The sequence below is a fragment of the Salvelinus sp. IW2-2015 genome, unplaced genomic scaffold, assembly GCF_002910315.2.
Source record: "Salvelinus sp. IW2-2015 unplaced genomic scaffold, ASM291031v2 Un_scaffold2125, whole genome shotgun sequence".
Classification (NCBI taxonomy): domain Eukaryota; kingdom Metazoa; phylum Chordata; class Actinopteri; order Salmoniformes; family Salmonidae; genus Salvelinus; species Salvelinus sp. IW2-2015.
The window spans coordinates 28,142-48,906 of record NW_019943460.1 but is presented as its reverse complement, the minus strand read 5'-3'; the positions used below and the strand labels follow the sequence as shown (position 1 = coordinate 48,906).

The window sequence follows — 20,765 nt, the reverse complement described above, 5'->3', positions numbered from 1 at the left end:
TTAGAGAACAGGCTACTCTGACGAATGGTGCTCTTTAATAAAGATGGACAAAGCTGAATCAATGTCGCAAGATCACATATGAACCGACTATATAGCATAGTATTACATTACTGTAAGACAAAAACACCAGGCATTTTCCTCATGTGGCCAAAACTTAATAGGTCCACTAGGCAAAATACACAGGTAGGCTATGCTACAGTTAACACTATCTGCTCCACAATTCACACAATGTACATTATTCAAAACAACACTGTAGGATAGTTTGAAACGCTGTATAAGCTCAAGAAATCAAACTGATTGAGATGAAATGGTTGGTTGCGATACTGCATGGATGTTTCACCGGTAAAACTTGAAGAATTATCTTCTTGATTGACAGTGAGAAAGGTGAAGGGAAGGAGAACTACATTGTTTCAGAAGAAAAGGTCTGGAGAAGTCAGATCCGCAGCCACATTTTGATAAGGAAACTGTCATAATGTAATTTCCAAATTGGCCCAGAACATCAATCGTGTATAGTCTTTTCTAACATAATAGAAGGGTTAAGTAAAATGTTATTTATAATATTTTTGTTTCAGTTCAAGTTCTAGTTCAAGTGCAACATGTATCTAACAATTGAACCAAAGTCAATTACCTAGGTTGCATTTATTAGGGCACACCGTAGAAAAAGGTTGTAAAACATGCTTCAATGGAAAATGAAAACAAGTGGTTCTTATTGGACAAGTCCAGGTAGTCCTCCCTGTATCTGTGCATTTCTTCCATTTGGTGCCTAAAAAATACGCCCCGATCATTTTACAGGGCCACACTGTTCTCGACATTGTTGGGATTCAGGTAGGTTATGACAGGGGCAAAGAGACATTCCTGCCTTGGATTTCAAAGTTGCATTTCTTCATCATATCTTGAGTTTTGTGAATCAGTTCCAGAGGGGTCTCTCCCTGAAGTGATCCTGATAGCCATTTCCAAGAGCAACCTAAGGAGGCAAGAGAGTTGATGAAATTGAAAAAAATAACATTTTTCATGAACCACTGAGGATATTTAATATGACTACTAAGGAAACGATTCGATTGGATTGTAATGAAATGTTTAAAGTTATAGAATATATTTTAATACAGTTTCTCTCATATACTCACATAGTCAGTGGACTGCGTGCTCAGAAGGTACACCACTGCCATGCCATTGACGGTGGTATTGATGTCAGGGAAGGTCTTCAGCATGGTGCTCTCAGTACACTGCCCCTTAGTGGTGGAGTGGTTTTGCAGGGAATGGGAAGTTGGGCATCCAGCCCCAAAATCAAACTGGGATGACAATGGCGAAATAGATCAAACTACTTTGCTTTTCCAATATAATACATCAGAAACACGGCAAGCTAAAAATCACACAATAGGTTTCATCACCTGTCCATTGTGACTGCAGCATGTTGGACAGACACTGTGAAGATCACCATGGTGAGAAACTTGACCAGCTCTGTCACTGAACTGAAAGACTGAGGGATTCCTGCATGGAGAAGGTACAGTAAACCACTTCATTCAGACACTGTATTGACATTTAGCTAATTATCCGGGATATGTTTTGGAATGTTAACCATGAAAGGGAAGTTGACCTAAAATCCAGAAATTCCCAAGTGATTCCATACATTGAAACTAATTTGGTGGAGTTTGCCCTCTCTCCCTCTCTCTCTCTGTAGTGCCGAATGCAGACAGCTGCAAAACTAGTCACATGATACATTATGTATCTGTACACTGCTTGCTTGCTTCATTGTCAGTGAATGAGTATCCGAAATCTATGAATTGTGGACAAATGCTTTGTTTTATTGAAACGTACAGCCGAATAAGCAATTTTTTTGTGAATGGTAATTGTTATCTAACTAGCAATACTTTGCTCTCTTCTGATTGGTCAGATGTTTGTTAATTGTTGGAAGCTAACAGGAAGTATTTTTCCATGGACATTGTAGATACTTTCACCAGCTAGCACAAGGATAAGGACTATCTGGACAGCTGGTAAGAGCTACTACTATCTTTTTCTGAGAGATTTAGAGGATTACTGCAGTTTTTGTCACTTTTGCAAAAAAAAATTAAACTTATTTGCCAACTTTTTGCTACTTTCTTGGAACGTGTCTGAAACAGAATCTCTGAACAACAATAGCACTGAACCTCTGGCTAATGCTAAACTAGCTGGACCATTAGACAATGCTAATCAAGCTGGACCTTTGGACAATGCTATTGACTTTGTAGCCCCCCATCACTTCTCACGGCGCCTGGAAATGTACATACCACCAGCTTTTCAGGGAGATGGCACAGGTTGTTTGCTTTCTGGTCTTGGCGCTTTGAAGTGGCTGTGCAGGCAATGTACAATCTGCCAGATATGGAGTCGGACCTGTGCTAGCCTCAGTATTGCCCACACACCTAGCTGATTCAGCATTCCTCTACTGGGACAGCCTTTCGCTAAAGGTTCAGAAGACCTACTCTGTTGTCAAGACCAAACTCAAGGAAGCCCTTGGCCTCAAGCACTCTCTTCCATTCTTTCAGACACATGTGAATGCTCGCCCTAGGAAGCCTGGTGAGAGCTTGGATGTGTACATTGCTGACATCACTCGTTGATTCTTTGATTCTGGAGGCCTTCCCAGACTATGACCTCAAGGCACAGGAAGGGGAGAAGTTTCACCACTTTGCGGCCAGATTGGACCCAGCCTTGCAGGCGAAGATTCATGAAAATGGAGCGGAGGACATCGGTGATGCCCTGCTCGTTGCAAGTTGCTTTGAAAGAACACGTGCAGCTCTCCAACTACATGCTGCATACCCGCCAGTGGCACAGACCCCAGACTAGGTTGCTATGGTTCGTTCTAATGACAAGGATGAGAAGCTCCTTCATGCTGTGAAATATCTGACTCTCCCTGTGAATAGCCTGAAGAGTGAAGTACGCCAGCTACAGGTGTAAAACCAGAACCTCACACAGTGTTTTGGCTTTTGGGCCGATAGGACCTCCACCCCATCCAATGATGCTGCCAGAAGAGCACTCGGCTTCTCACCAGACCATCAAACTCAACATCCACCATGAGCCTACTACTCACCCTACTACTCACCTGAATGCCGTGGCCCAGAGTGTCACCGTCTGTAATTTATTGCCTCTCCAGAATACTGCCAATGCCAACGTGATTGGAGCTCTGATGGTGGAAGCTGTCGCTACTACTCTCTAGACTACCCACTAAGAGTTCACTACCCAGACTACAGGCACCAGTCTGATGCAAGGGACAGATGACARGGCAGCCCGAGTCCACCTCCAAGAATAGAGGCATAGGTGAGCCCTCATTACAGGTGCATTGTACACTTCCAGTCCCCTGACAGACATTAGGCAGTCTAACGTGTCTGGTTCCACACAGCAGGGAAACGATCACTAGTTGTTTGTTGAGGAGCAAACTTCAGTCAGTGCACCAGAGCTCCTTGTTGACACCACACGGTTCAAAATCGAAAGTGACAAGATGGCTTCCACAGAGGGTGTTTCAGCTAACATACTTGCCATCTTTGAGGGAATTGAAGTGTCTGCTCTTCTTGACCCAGGATCGACCATTTCCATCATCAGTGAGGATTTCAGAACTTCACATCCAGCTCTGAAAAAGCGCCCCATGAAGACATCCTTTGCATTTGCTCGCTCTGTCAATGGACAATGTTTGGACATTCCCTGGACTTTGTCAGTATGTATTTCCCCTAGGGAAAGAACATCTCAAGCATGAGTTTCAAGTTGTCAGAGGGGCCCACCATTCAGTGATACTAGGCTTGGTTTCCTGCAACAGCAACATGCCCTGCTGGATATCAGTTGTGGAAGACCTYCTYTACCACATCACCTTCCCTGGATGTTGCTGCACCCTCTATGAAGATGGATGARTTGTCCCCATGCTGCTGTGCTGTTTGTTGCTACTTGGCTACCTGCCAAACTTTTCAGTTTTACTTTTAATAACAGTTTCATCAATCTGCATTTAACACATTTAACAACAACTTCTTKGTTTTTTCTTCGCTCTACTTTCTTCATTCAACTTTTTCTCCATGGATGCTTTATCTGGACATGGTTCTACAGGACCTCCACCAGCCGGAAAAACTAAGTAGTAACATCTAACTGCAGTCGCTGTACTCATAATATACAGGAGAACTATCGCCTTATGGTGAGAATAGCCGTGTTGCAAGCCCAGCTTCAGATGCAATTGTTAGGCAAGGGCAATTTAAGTGTAGGAAAGAATGACATAGCACCTGTGCCACCAGTAAGTCCAGATAACAGTATAAATCCCTCTGCACAGTCTCCACAGCCAGACAATTTTCTCAAGGCTCCTGGAAAGAAATGCTGTCGGCATGCTCAACCTGTGTCGCTCATTCAGCCGCCAGAGACTTTAAACCGGTTCTCCCCATTAAGCAATGAGTCAGAGGCAGAGCCTTCTCAAGACTCCCCTCCACCCGTTACGGGTTCTGAGCTGCCGAAGACTCCCACCATTGGCACTGACCAATTGAAAACCCTAGTCATTTGCGACGCCATTACCCGCAATATTAGACTTAAAAATCATCATCCAGCGATCATACACTGCTTACCAGGGAGCAGGGCTACAGACGTAAAGGATAACCTGAAGAGGGTGCTGGCTAAAACTGGTGAGCATAGAGAGTATAGGGATATTGTTATCCACGTTGGTACCAACGATGTTAGGATGAAACAATCAGAGGTCACCAAGCGCAACATAGCTTCAGCGTGTAAATTCGCTAGAAAGATGTGTCGGCATCCAGGTGTGCAAAGCCCTTACAGACTTACCCAGAAAGACTCACATCTGTAATTGTTGCCAAAGGCTATTCTAACATGTATTAGCTCAGGGGTGTGAATACGTATGTAAATGAGATATTTCTGCATTTATTTTTAAATACATTTTCATTTTATTTATTTTTTTCTTGCATTGTCATTATGGAGTATTGTGTTTAGATGGGTGAGAAAATAATACTATTTCATCCATTTTGATTTCAGGCTGTAACACAACAAAATGTGGAATAAGCTAAGGGGTATGAATACTTTCTGAAGGCACTTTATGTGCTTGCYGTGCAGGATTATTTTTCAAAGTGCGTCAACCTCTGTGCCCTCTGTGCCATGAAAGACCAGCACTGTCTCTTCAAGAACTTTGTCAGCAAACATGGCATACCAGAGACCTTGAACACTGACCAAGAACATCAGTTTGAGGCAGACATTGTCCGAGACCTTTGCCAGTTGCTGGGAGTTTAGAAGACCAGAACCAGCCCCCATCATCCACAATGTGATGGAATGGTGGAACAATTTAAAATCGGACACTCATCAATCTCCTGACCAAGAACTGCCCAACAGCCTGGTGACGAGTGCCTCAACCAACTTGCCCTGGCCTACAACACCAGCACTCCCTTTACAACGGATTTCAGCCTCTTCTGTCTGACACATGGTTGAGAAGCGAAGATGTCAGCCAGGCTACTGTTCCCTCTGGACTGCAGTGGTCCGTCTCTACACCGGGATCGCCAGCAGATCATACAGCTCAACTCACGACATGGTCCAGTCTGTCCTTTGGATCTCCCACACAGAACAGAGAACATGCTCACTTCAACAAAAACGGGACTACGACGAATGTCATGCACATTCTCTAACACCAGAGAGACCTCGTGTGGCTTAAACCTACAATAGCACATCAGAGCTTTCACATCACTGGAAAGGTCCTTTTGAAGAGGCCTTGGATTACAGAAGAGGACCTGGTTTAATCTACAGGGTCAGGTACCTGCTGGACCAATCTAACAAGACCCAAGTGATCCACTAAAATCGTTTAAGACCTACACCTCTGGAACGATCTGGAACGAATGAGCCTGTGGAACACTTTCCTGCACTCTTGACCTCTGACCCTGACAGCCTTGTCAGGTGCCTTACCCTTCAGATTCTCTAGGCCCTGTAGACATGGGAACGCTACTTACCTGAGACGTCCCTGGATCCCCCTGTGCCTCACCAGGCCCCTTGTCATGACCCCTCTTGCCCAGCCCATTAGACATTGACACCTGACCCCTCAGTAGACCAGATGTTCCACCCCCACCAGCAGAACTGGAGCAAAGTTCGTCTGAGAACCCAGGTCGCCGCGAATTAGCTCTTAAGTGACAGGGGAGTCTAGGCCCTGAAGTGAGAAGTCTACAGATCTTTGGACCTCCAGCAGTATTATTTTTTCTTATCAATGTAGAAACGGGGACGTTTCTCTAGGGGGAGGAGGGAAGAAATGAAGATTATTGTATGAGTTATTTTCTAAGCCACTGTTGTTAGTTCTACAGTGTGGTGAATTGGAATGGTAATGATTATCTACCTTGCAACTACTTTGCGCTATTCTGATTGGTCAGATTGTTGTTAATTGTTGGAAGAGAACAGGAAGAATGGCAGTTTATGAATGCTTTAAAAGTGTTCAGTTAAAGATTTTAAAAAACAAAGAGTAATCATCCAGATTGTATCCACAAAGAGAGTCATCCATCCACCATTGAAAGACATGAAATTACTAGTTTTCTGTAACTATGTTTCCATCCACAGCTTTTATGTAGTCAAACTGTATACAAAAAGTAATGAAGCTGTGATGGAAACAGGAAGTTTCGGTACAATTACAATAAATGACAGCAGATCATTTGTTCGTTCGACATTGTGGGATATTTGTGTGTCGGTCAAATGAATTATGCAAGAAATGGCAGTGGAAATATCTTTTGTGCAAATATTGATATAATCACATCTAATCCAAGAACTTGGAGTCACGCAAAGATATGGTGTGTGGTCCACTACGACTTGGTTATTGTGGGGAAAGTTTATAGAGCTGCAACGGGCCGGGCCTCGCTTTCCGTGGTTATGGTTCCAGGAACTGACACACCCACTCATTTTTAGCATACACATTTCAGCAACATGTTACAGATTWAAAAAATTATGATGAACTTCCCAGGGTGGTGAAAGTGCACAGTGATGATATTGATGCTCCTTTCCAATAAATATCGAAGGTTTATTCTGGTGACATGATGATAGATGCTTGACTGCCATAATAATCTCCTAATGTAGACTACCCCCATCCTCACTGTATCTGCCAGCTGTTGGCTAGAGCACACGAGTCAAGACCAGAGTCGGCACATTAGCTATTTAACGCAACAGTTTGTGACAAAACTATCGATAGAGATTAAAATGTGATGGAAACACATTGAACTTGAGATAAAAAAAAATAAAAATAAAATGTTTAAGTAAATTGTCATCATGCACTGATTTCTATCAGCAACAAGTCCATTTGGTGGAAACACCACTGGTGGGAAAATTTGAAAAAAGATTTTAGAATATTCACATGAAAATCTGATGCCAATTGGTTTCAAACCTACAGTAGATACTGTATGGAATCACTTGGAATGTTCTGGATATTACGTATTATCAGAAACACTCATCAACAAATCAGATCTGTACATTTGTATTGCACTGATGTAGTCTTATGATTAAGAGTTGAGAAAGAGCTACTGTGTCTTTTAAATGAGAAAAGTGTAACCTGTGCTGGTTTTGGCCAGGAAGCCATGGAAGAAGATCTCCTTGATCCAGTTCTGCAGTTCAGAGTCCTGCTGGACGTCTGAGTCACAGGTGTAGTAGTGACCAATCATTTTCTGAACAAACCTATACAAAACCACAGGACAACATCAGGTATTAGCAAAACACTATGACAAAACACAGGGCTGTTCCACCAGTTAGGGGCCTTATGAGTAGTGTAACTTGGTGATTTTTATTTCACCTAATTTTAACATTATCATAAAGAGCACATGTTAAACTTCATAAAAYAATATATATCAGAGGTTAAATAAAAATAAAAATATTATAGTAAGGGCCTATTAAGTGACAAACAAAGTAACAGGGTTGACCGTAAGTGTTTTGACGATTTTATCTTAAATCAGCCATAAATCTCATGGTGACAGGGAATGGAAGCTTGTTCTGTGCAACAGGGAGGGGAAATTACATTTTTATTTAACTAGGCACAGACGAAAGCACAAAGGGCAAGAAGGTAGAGACAACAATACATCACGCAAAGCAGCCACAACTGTCAGTAAGTGTCCATGATTGAGACTTTGAATGATGAGATGGAGATAAAACTGTCCTGTTGGAGTGTTTGTTGCAACTCGTTGCAGTCGCTAGCTGCAGCAAACTGAAAAGACGAGCGACCCAGGTATGTAAGCTTCATTTAAAAATTGTGAAAAATTTTTGTGTCTGTCTGTCTGTCTGGCTGTCGTCTGTCTGCTGTCTTCTGTCTGTCTGCTGTCTGTCTGTCTGTCTGTCTGTCTGTCTGTCTGTCGTCTGTCGTCTGTCTGTCTGTCTGTCTGTCTGTCTGTCTGTCTGTCTTCGTCTGTGGGTAACTGGGTTGAAGTGTTACGCTTTTGACATCTAGTCAAATTGTTATGATTTGACTAGATGTTTAATGTTCTTCACAAAAAAAATAGTTAAAAAAATGTTCACCATTTAAAAAGAGTCAGTTCACTTAACAGGATTGACCTTAAAATTAGGAACATTATTTTTTTTTTAAATTTAATCACTAATCATGTGAAAATATAATAATCTTCAGAAATTACTTTGTCAAAGCAACAAAAATAACTAAAGCTTTAAAATAATGGTGAAAAGTTGTAGAAATGTTGAGGTTAGGGGGTTAAAATCTTCCTAGAAGTCACAGAGGATGCACAGAGGGACATGTTAAAATGCTGAATTTTTTCACTTTAGCAAGACTTTATTCATATAAAAATAAAAAAAAAAATCCATGATCATTAATATAGCTTTAATATAACAGGCTTTAAAAATATCAAAGGTACACAAAAGGCACTCATTTCACGGAATGACCCAGCACTGATATTATGGGCTACATTGTCATAGTGCAAAAGAGCACAAATCTTTGCAAAAATACTGTAAACCTCATTATAATCTGCAGCGATGATTTACTTTGGAGAAGGAGGTAACTAGATTAGTAAACTGAGCAAACATGTAGCTGCATGAACTAGCCTCCTTATAATACACAAATTATATTGTGCTGTCAATGACAGATCTTGAATTTTTCACCACAAAACTGAAGAGACCTGTACACAAACTACCTGTGAACGATGTCCCACAACCTGAGTCCGTCATCCCTGTAGAAGAAGTTGGGATTGACTCCAGACCGCGTGCAGTGATGTCCTCCGCATACAGAGGGAGCTGTAGGTCAATGAGGCCACCGCTTTTCTTCAGGAACTCCATCATCCCTGACCTCCTAACATGGCATTCTTCAAGATGGTTAAAGGGATAGTTCACCTTTTTTAATCATAACATAATCTATTTCACAAGAGAAAAAATATCCACCCTGGTCTAAAGTATTATTTTTTATTTTTATTTTTGCAAAAATGTGCTGTTTCCATCAAGCCTGTCGGGTACTTCAGCCACATAAACATGTTTCATCCAACATTTTATGTAACCAGTGAGAAAAACCTATCACTTCTCCCCTTGTGTCATATAATAGGACATGCAGTGTCTAACAGCGATCGATGTTTAAAAATCAAACAGGTTATCGAAGACAGAACTTGTTAATGACAGACGCCAGGGCAGCTCTGTGGTTTAAGCGACAAAGACAGGTTGCCTGATATCACATAAAATTATGCACACGCATCGATGGGGCAGATGGCTGTGTGTTATGAGTCTGAACGGTCAGATAGCAGCAACAATGACAAGAAGCTACCATGTGGGGGAATGTGGTGGCTGTTTCAGCTAGTTGTAGTTCAGCCTGATGATCATTTACTCTACCGCGGTATGTGTCGCTAGGCAACGCCTGACAGTTCAGCCTGATGATCAGTTTACTCTACCGCGGTATGTGTCGCTAGACAACGCCTGACAGTTCAGCCTGATGATCAATTTACTCTACAGTGGTATGTGTCGCTAGGTATACATCTCAAAACGATAACCAGCTCAGTGTCAAATGTGTTACAGGCTTTGATTTTTCTATTTATGTTTTGAGGTTGGACTTTAGCACATACAGTACAGCTCGTTAGCATGTAGGGCGCACCGATTGGTGTCACCTCATTAGACAGTATGTGTTACACCTGTGCTGGTTACCATCTTGTTAGTGGGCAGGTGTTTCACCGGTGCTGGCCCAGGTGCTATTTAAGAGTGGGTGGCCCAGTGCTCCAGATGTCTTGAGATATGTGGAGGGTCAACACCTTTAGGTGTGGTGCTCCCTATTTGAGTTCTAGAAAAACATTCCTTTGTCTGATTTTTGTTTTGCGCCACCTTTTTGGTTTGCTTCTTGTCTGTAATTTTGATGTGGGTTTTTCTTTTGTTTGCCTCTTGGGCAAATTTTGTCGGAGCTCATGGTGGGTGTCTTTTAGGTCCCAGTTGTTGTTACTAGTCAACTTTCAGTGGACACCCCCATGAGTGTCTTTCAGAACCCCACCTGTTTTGTTTTGGTTGTTGGTCAGTGACTCTGTTAGTTCCCCCTTCTGTTTGAGTGACATTTTTGCTGGGGAACGTAACAAAAGTCACGATTGTATAATCGTATAGTGTTTAGAAGGCCTTATTTTAGATGTACTTCATCTTGTTTAATCTGAACAGTTTTTAAATAAGTTAGCTGGTAATTTAGGAACGTCCAGAATAATCATTTTTGGAGAATGTAACAATGCTAGTGGAAATGGATTGTATCAGCGGTGCATTTATAAGCATGCAGAAAGCAGGGTGCTTCATTTTTTAACACAGAGCTCTCATGCTTTTGAATCAGTTTCCACTAGCATTGTGACATTCCATAAGTATTAGCGTTTTATAGAACACAACAATATAAGAATGGAATAGGCAGTACCTCTGTGATCACCCCCTTCTCTGATARGAGGGCCTGTCMAGCCAGWGTGTTGATCTGCAGAGTGTAGCGGAAGTGAGAGATCAGGAGCTATGGAGAAAGATGGAACYATCYTACATMAAATTCACAACTAAAAAAGCTATGTATTGTAGTATACTACAACCTACTGCAACTTTCAATTACAAAAAATACATACAATGAATACATTTATTTGCAAATACTTCAGGTTCTCTTAATTATGTTTAAAAGTATTGAGTTATAGGAAAATGAGAACTCGCACAACTGTAGTGTTATAACAGTTGAAAACAAACTCAGTGTCTGCATGCACAGCAGGAAGTATATACCTTGTAGATGGGATGCACCATTGGTAGGTTACGCAGTGTCGACATGGCAAACACCTCAGCCAGCAGGTGAGTCCTCAGCAGGTGAAAGTTCAGCTCATGTTCAGTGAAGTCAGCGTTCCTCACAAAGATCTTGGCCAGGAGCCAGTCATACTTAGAGTCAGTAGGAAGGAAGATGGGGTTGTCTTCTCAGGCACCTGCTTCAGCTGTGAAAGGAAGCAGAACAATCATGGCTTGCTTCATTAATTGAGAATGTGTATATTGTTACAATTTAAAGACATACGGAAGTTTAATAGTTGTTTGCTTAAAACCTCTTGTCACTATAGGGGGTGCTGTTTCAACTTGGACATTTATCGTTCCCAAATTAAACTGCCTCGTACTCAATCTTGCTCGTACAATATGACTAATATTATATACTGGATAGAAAACAATCTCTAGTTTCTAAAACCGTTTGAATTATGTCTGTGGGTGAAACAGAACTTTCTGCAGCGAAATTCATGACAGGAACTGCGAAGGTCTGAAAACGAGGCTCTGTTCTCAGATCAGTTTAAAGCTCTGTATGTATCCTATGGGTCGACATGAACTGCACCCGCCTTCCCCTGGATGTCAGTAACCAATGAGAATTGGAATGGAGTTTCTACGCAGATCTCAGACCTTATAAAGCCCCAAGGAACGAAGGGAGCTCTCTTTTTGACGTTCGTCATGACGCAAAGCAAGACCTCAGGATGGCATTTTGAAACGCTCAGTTATCGGCCTTAGTATATCCGTCTGTAATTTAATTCGATATAGGTGTTAGAAACATCATAACGAAGTTATTTTAAACCGAGTTATATCAGTTTATGCGAGTATATTGTGATTTTCGGAATTTCCTTAGTATTGCGTTTTGAACATTTGGGCATGCTGCGCCACATAGCTATTGTTAGCTGCTAGTTCCAAAGTTGAAGAGGACGTTTTACAACCGAGCAACGATTCTTTTGGACAAAGTACAACTTGCCAAGATTCTGATGGAAGCTCGTCCAAAAGTAAGAGCTATTATTGTTATTCCGTATTTATGTGGAAAAATGAAAAAGGATTTCCGCCATTATTGCGGCACTGGTCTGGCTGTAACGCACACTGTATGTCTAGTAACGTTAATTTAAAAATCTAACACAGCGGTTGCATTAATAACTAATGCATCTTTCATTTGCTGTCCAACCTGTATTTTTTAGTCAAGTTTACGATATTTATCGATTAGATTAGGTGCCTCTCCAAGATGGCGCCGGCCAGAATGCATGAACTGTTGCTACTGATCACATTGTATAACCACGATTTGTGCGCTAAATATGCACATTTTCGAACAAAACCTATATGCATTGTGTAATATGATGTTACAGGACTGTCATCTGATGAAGTATATCAAGGTTAGTCAAAAATTATATATCTTTTGCTGGATTGTTACGATCGCTAACCTTTGCTACTGGTAAACGGCTTGTGTTTCCGGCTATTGTGTAAGCTAATATAATGCTAAATTGTGTTTTCGCTGTAAAACACTTAAAAAATCTGACATATTGGCTGGATTCACAAGATGTTGGGCTTTCATTTGCTGTACGCTGTGTATTTTTCAGAAATGATTTATGATGAGTAATTAGGTATTTGACGTTGGTCTCTGTAATTATTCTGGCTGCATCGACGCTATTTCAGATTGCAGCTGCAATGTAGAACTGTGATTTATACCTGAAATATGCACATTTTTCTAACAACAAACATATGCTATACAATAAATATGTTATCAGACTGTCATTTGATGAAGTTGTTTCTTGGTTAGTGGCTATTTATATCTTTATTTGGTCGAATTTGTGATAGCTACTGATGGAGTAAAAAACTGTGGAGTAAAAAAAGTGGTGTCTTTTGCTAACGTGGTTAGCTAATAGATTTACATATTGTGTCTTCCCTGTAAACATTTTAAAAATCAGAAATGATGGCTGGATTCACAAGATGTGTATCTTTCATCTGGTGTTTTGGACTTGTGATTTAATGATATTTAGATGCTAGTATTTACTTGTGACGCTATGCTAGGCTATGCTAGTCAGCTTTTTTACTGATGGGGTACTCCCGGATCCGGGTTTGGGAGGAATTAGAGGTTAAAACGAGTTTTGCCTGTATGGTTCATGTAGACATAGGATATAACATCAATCATGAAACCCCCAACCCTTAGTTTAGGCTAACAGTATATGCTTTTGCTCATGCTTTTTGCTTTCTGGTCAATTAGTTAATTTCTGGGCAATATTTATGTCCATTTATGGGACTCCTTTTGTTCAAGAGAACTCCCAGTGGCAAACATTCTGTTAAGATTATTTAATTGGGGTTTCGGAAGTATAGATCTCACTCTTATGTGAGATGTACCTGGATTGCGATGGGCATGAGCTTATCTTCTGGGGTCACATAGAGCAAGCAGAGAGGAGCAGCCAAGAAGTTCTGTTTCCCGTGGATCACGTTTGCAGTCACTCCATGTAGACGCTTGTAGTCAACCAGGAAGATGTTGCCTTTCTGTTTAGGTTAGGACATTAATGAGTTAGGGAGGCAGATGTTGCCAACAACACCACCATGCCAAAGGAAGAGTACTGACTGTCACGTTCTGACCTTAGTTCCTTTTTTATGTCTTTATTTTAGTTTGGTCAGAGCGTGAGTTGGGGTGTTTTATGTTGTTTTCTCATGTTTTGTTCTGTTGTTCTATTTCTATGTGTTTGGCCTAGTATGGTTCTCAATCAGAGGCAGGTGTTAGTCGTTTTCTCTGATTGGGAGCCATATTTAGGTAGCCTGTTGTCTATTGTGTTTTGTGGGTGGTTGTTTCCTGTGTCTGTACCATACGGGACTGTTTCGATTTTCGTTTGTTCATTCACTTTGTTATTTTGTATTTGTATGTTCAGTGTTTTTTATATAAAATGGACACTTACCACGCTGCACATTGGTCCGATATCTCTTATTCCTCGTCAGAAGAAGAGGAAAGTCGTTACACTGACACAATGTACAGCATATTGTATTGTACTACACACAATTTCCTGAGGAAGAAACCACTAGAGCAATAACAGAACGATGAATGACATATATTACTCCATTTTTACAAACCTGAATTTCTGCTTCAAGGTTTTTTCCGAAAAGGGAAGCCTTCACCATGTCTTCTGTGACGGGGAAGTTCTCTGGAAGCTTGGAGCAGCGATGGATCATCATGGGGTTGATGCCATTCAGAAGCTGGTACCCGAAAAACTCATCCTCCTTCCAGTTCTTTTCGACATATTCTAGAAAAAAACAAAATGATCATGTGTAAAATGAAACTTTGTGCAAAATAATAATGAGTTACTAATGATTCCAGTGAGCTATTTGATTGCTGCCTTCTTTAAGACTGAGCCCAACTTACCATAGACGTCAGTCTTGTGGCTATTGAAAACGTGACTGAGTTCATCTAGGCTCTTCCATTGTTTCTTGTTGGTGGAATGGGTTTCTAGTTTCAGTGACASCAATCTGCCAGGATAGAGGAGGAACTTTACTTCAACATGAGAAAGATGGTGCAGTTGATTAGAGAATGGTGCTAACAATGCCAGGATGTCCCCCAGGGCTRTGAGCTAGGTCCACTACTCTTCATCATCTACATCCTCCCCCTAGGGTGATCGATTCATTCACAMGCCACATATCCTTAATATTATGTGTCAATTGGCATTTGATTTGGTGAAAAGTTCAGCTATTTGGTTATAATGTCTGCTAGATGGTTAATTGGCTTGTTATTTGATACGATTTCAGGCATGATTTGAGTGGCTAAAAACAAATTCATTTCGGAAAACCTTGCCTGAGGGTGTTATTACTGGCACCATTCCTATAATCCACGTTCCACCACAACCCTGATGGCCACATTCCCAACATCTCATAATATCACAATTACCTGAACTGGTGTAGGACAATCACATCTCATCTCACTGTAAAGGAAGTKTTTTTAAAGGTGTGTTGGGGATATGCCAATAGAGATGATTAAATATCTCATTCATTTCCTGGTGCTGCCTCTTATGGTTCTCAACCTGGGTTCCATGTTCCCCTGGGGATACTTGGCCTATACTCAGGTGGTACTTGTGAAGAATTCACAAAGAGCATAGGCCTAGAGGTAAATGCACACGAGGGGGTATACTTCAGGGTTACTCTGGGAAGAGCAAAATGTGACTGTTTTACATTAAGCAAAACAATTTTGAAAACCAGTGCTCCAACTTACGCTTCGACTGCTGTGAACTTGACTCAATGTCCTTGGTGAAAGAGAAGCGGACCTCAGCAGGGAGATCAGAAGCGCTGTCACATTTCATTATTTGGGGTAGACCCTCGGCATATATACTCCAACTGAAGGGAATAGACATGGTAAATCAAGACGGGATACACAGCCTATCGTTCACCATTACATACAAAATGGTAGCTTAGGTGACTTCACATAAATGTTTCTGTGTTAAGAGTTATTTGTTTTTTTGGAGTTTATAGTTTAGAAAAAAAATGCGTCATTCCACAAATGCTACAACTATACACTACCGTTTTTTTATACATTGTGGACCACTCAAATTGAGTTGAGACACTAAAAACAATCATAGTCACACTGGTCAGTAGAGATGTGATTCTATAATACTTTACATCTGTACACATGTACGCATAAACAAACATCTGTACATAAATGGACAATTAGGCACTTATAAAGAAGTCTCCATTGGAGGATAAGTACCATTTACATAATTGTTACTTGAAGATGTCGTAATTTATTATTTTCACCTAGACTGTTAAAATAATATTTTGGACTGGACAGCTGAAGAAACACATCCTGTCTAAGACATGTAGCCATCTGTTTCAATGGAACCATTGTAAAAAAGAAAAGTACATAGATGTTTAAGGGAGTGTTAGTGTTTGCCCAGTCTCAATAGCGAGTGGGGTCACTCCACATAAAACATTTGCAAGAGAGCTTCGATATTACTGGGATAAAACTGTACGTACATAGGGTTCAGTCCCAAACAAGGCTATAATAGTTCTTTGTTTTTATTTTTTTATATTAAACAAAGAATAATAACCTGTTTAGTTTCAATTCATTTTCAGACTTGATTTTCTAGTTTAGATTCTGTTTTCATTTGATTAAAAGCATTTCATTTTTATATTATTTTGGTTTTTGTTTTGGTGTAAGGGACAGAAGTAGCCTATGCATGGGGAGGATAGAAAGACATTTATGTGTTGTTGGACTTAGTTTGAGTGTTTTTGGGGGATTTCACTTCTTGCCACTGGGGGGCAGTTTTAAATAAGGTGATGGGCAGGTCATAGTCTAGGTTAGATTTAAATGATAAAGTCAATTTCAATGTGCTTGCCCATGTTAACAGCAATCCAATGCTTTTTTTTAACCTTAGTAGTCAAATCAAATGTTATTGGTCACATACACATATTTAGCAGATGTTATCGCGTGTAGCGAAATGCTTGTGTTCCTAGCTCCAACAGTACAGTAGTATCTAACAATTCACAACAATACACACATCTAAAAGTAAAAGAATGGAAATAAGAAATATATAAATATTAGGACGAGCAATGTCGGAGTTGTATTGACTAAAATACAGTAATATACATGAGATGAGTAAAGCAGTATGTCAACATGATAAATTGATAGAAAAACAAAACTACAACTGAACATAAATTTGATGTTTTTTGTTTCAGTTTTGTTTTAGAGGCAAAGATAATACTTTCAGTATAGTTTTCAAACTGATTTCTTAATAATTATTTCAGTTTAGGAAATAGTTTTTTCATGATTCATTTTTGTTCAGTTTTTAGTTTAGTAACTTTGGTCCCAACAGTGTGTTTTAAAAGACAGTAGGTGCACATTTAGTTACTTTCGTGTTGGACCACTTTAGTTCATTGCTCTCTAAAAGTGCTGATTCAAAAGCATTTTGATGTTGTTTTGAATTGTTTCTGCATCTTAGGAATTGAGTTTCAAGATCTCAGCACCAGCCTCTCACCGTAACCTTTTGCCGATTCTGCAGCTCCTCTGTCTCTCTTCTATGGCCTCTGGCCAGGTTCATTGAATATCAGTTTACCTTATTAACAAAATGCCATAAAGTGTGATTATTTCATGTTTTGGGGGATTGATCAACATCTTAACGCCATATAAAGTATATCCACCATTATTCCATAAAAATGGCCCTTTGAACACATTTCAAAATATACTACAAATTACATTCAGCGAGCTGATGTATAATAGGCACAGCAGTATACTCAGAACTTAACCTAGACAATGATCTATATACCAACATACTGACCAGTGGCCTCCCTGAACATCAGCCGCTCATAGCCTGAGATCCAGTGGTAACAGGGAAGTTGACTGTGTCTCCCTCTGGTGTGGTCACCACAACTTTAGAGCAGAACCAGTCATTGTTGAGAAGCATAATGGAGGTACGGCTCTGATTCCAGCACCACAAACTCCAGATGGCCCAGGGGGAAGAGACAGGACACATCAAGCTCAATCACCTACAGAGAGATAGATGACATGTTAGAATGATCCCAGCAAACAAACAACTTTTTCTCAAAGTTGACAAAGTGTGTTTGTTTGTTGTTTTTCAATCTTTAATTTTTTTATTATTTCACTTTTATTAACTAGACAAATGAATTAAGAACAACTTCTTATTTAAAATGACGACCTGCCAAGAGGCTAAAGGCCTCCTTGTGAGGATTAAAAAAACAACACCCATCACGACAAAGAGACACCACAAACACTACATAAAGAAAGACAACACAACATGACAACACAACATGGTACAGTAGCAACACAACATCAGCACAACATGGTAGCATCACAACATGGAAGCAAGCACAACATGGTAGCAGCACAAACAAGGTACAAACTTGTTTGGCACAGACAACAGCACGAAGGACAAAAATGTGAGATAACAATACATCACGCGAAGCAGCCCAAGTGTCAGTAAGAGTGCCCATAATTGGGTCTTTGAATGTAGAGATGGAGATAAAAACACTGTTCAGTTTGAGTGTTTTTTGCAGCTCGTTCCAGTCGCTAGCTGCAGCGAACTGAGAAGAGGAGGGACCCAGGAGTGTACTGTGTGTGCATTGGGGACCTTTAACAGAATGTGACTGGCAGAACAGGTGTGTATGTGAAGGATGAGGGTTGCAGTAGGTATCTCAGATAGAGGTGAGTGAGGCCTAAGAGGCTTTTATAAATAACCATCAACCAGTGTGTCTTGCGCTGGGTATACAGAGATGACCAGTTTACAAAGATGTAGAGTGCATTGATTTGTCCTATAAGGTGCATTGGTGGCAAATCTGATGGCCGAATGGTAAAGAATATCTAGCGGCTTGAGAACACCCTTACCTACCAATCTATAAATGATGTCTCTGTAATCTAGCATGGGTAGGATGGTCATCTGAATCAGGGTTAGTTTGGCAGCTGGGGTGAAAGAAGCGATTACGATAGAGGAAACCGAGTCTATATTAACCTTAGCCTGCAGCTTGGATATGTGCTGAGAGAAGGACAGTGTACTGTCTAACCATACTCCCAAGTACTTGTATGAGGTGACTACCTCGAGCTCTAAACCCTCAGAGATGGTAATCAGTGACACATCCATAACCTGAGCGGACACCAGATTGCATACCAGAGAGAATACTACAATGTGTTCCAACACTTTTTATAACAGTTAGGATCAGCATGAGCTCCCACTTTAAATAAAGGACGCACTGTGGCTGCCTTCCAAGCGTCTATGACAAATAGGACAAGTCATTTAACTGACCAGCCGTGAAACAGTGAATAAGGTTATTACAGAAAGCACCAGTATGATACTGTGATGGACATTTTTATAATGTGAAGAGACAGCCTTGAAAATGTTCATCTTGTCTTAGTGTCATAAATAATCCTTGGTTCCTGCTCTGTGCTTGGTAAAGATATGAGGGGGGGCGACATGACCCCTCCTTAGGACCACCTGGCAGAGTCGCCCAGAATATGTTCTTTCAGTTAAGATAGGAGACTGTGCCAGACACATGTCGGAACCAACTCTATAAACTATGTAACATGTCTGTAACCAGAATATAAGGGATAACGGGACTGCCCCAGAAAGAGAGAGCTCCTAATTGACCATCGTACTTGTGCATTCAGTTGGTTGGAACCTCTCCAGCGCGCTGGTAATGAAGGATATTCATTTAATATTGACTTCGAGTGTCCCTGAGTAGAACTTCCACTACAATACCTGTCAGGATTTTTGTGAGGATAACATCAAGGAGAGGAGCCTTTTCTGGGTGTTTGGGGTTGGTAATGATCTGAGAGAGATTGTGAGGTCCCATTGTTTTAAGACTTGGTCCGGTGGTTAATCATGTCCCAGTTTAGGTCACCTATCAGGACAAAGTTCATACTTACTGTAAGGGCCCAGGAGAGAGCTTAGGGCAGGTAGGTTACAGGCCGGTGCTGATGGTGGACAATAACAACCAGCAACAATCAACAAAGAGCTATTTGAAAGCTTAATGCTGAAACCCAGCAAAACCAATTGTTAGACAACCGAGCACTGAAGGTGTTCTTGGTAAAGAATGCCACTCCACCACCACTGGAAGATCTGTCTTGCGGAAAGGTATATCCAGAAAGGTTATCAGTGTTCAGACAGTCTTCTTAACCATGTCTCAGTAATGCACATTTCCAGATATCATCCGCAGTAATAAAATCAGGGCGTGGCAGAGGACAGGGAGAGCTTTGCAGTGTTGCTTTTTATGACATTTGAATGTGCATCAGATGTCAACAAGATCATAATTGTAACAGCAATTTTATCAAGCCGGCGAGAGAGGGTTAGAATAGGATGGGAGGCCCAGAGTTGTGGAGTGTGTTAGAAACATTTTCTGTCCCACGGTCGGGTAATGAGCTGGAGAACAAGTTGCTCTTGGTTAAGCGGCGAGGTTGTCATAGGGCGCTGAGAGCAGGTGCTCTTGGTGGAGGTACGTGGTTGACTGCAAGTGCTGGAGGAGCGGGTTTCCCTGAAGTTGGAGGCATGGTGATTCCATCATGGAGGAGTGATGGGATAAGGTGGGGATCGGAACTTGGTGTTTGGGAAGGAGTCCTGTTCGGGCATGCATCGTGCTTGTGCAGTGTACATCCCAAAAATTCAGGACTCATGATAGTGGTTCAGGAACAGAGGGTATAGTGGCTCGGAGGAGATTTGTGGGTTGGATCGGATGTAGCTGTGGTAAATCCTGGGGTCCAGCTGCTTGGATTTAACCTATGTGGTCAGACAGCTCTTGTGAGAAGCAGTGATCAGGGAAACCTGTTGTATTCGCGCATGTGACAACAAAATTTGATGTGATTTGATTTATGAATGATGGAGGCCACTGTGTTCTTGGGGGACCTTCAATGCTGCAGAAATATTTGGTACCCTTTCCCAGATCTGTGCCTCAACACATTCCTGTCTCGGAGCTCTACGGACAATTCCTTCGACCTCATGGCTTGGTTTTGCACTGACATGCATTGTCAACTGTGGACCTTACATAGACAGGTGTGTGCCTTTCCAAATCATGTCCAATCAATTGAATTACCAAAAGGTGGACTCCAATCAAGTTGTAGAAACATCTCAAGAATGATCAATGGA

The 20,765-nt window shown here is 41.1% G+C and overlaps 1 pseudogene; it reads right to left on the bottom strand.

Moving 5' to 3' along the window:
- Positions 1–624: 624 nt before the first annotated feature.
- LOC111968349 (hydroperoxide isomerase ALOXE3-like) lies at positions 625–15,533 on the bottom strand (annotated as a pseudogene).
- Positions 15,534–20,765: the final 5,232 nt, after the last annotated feature.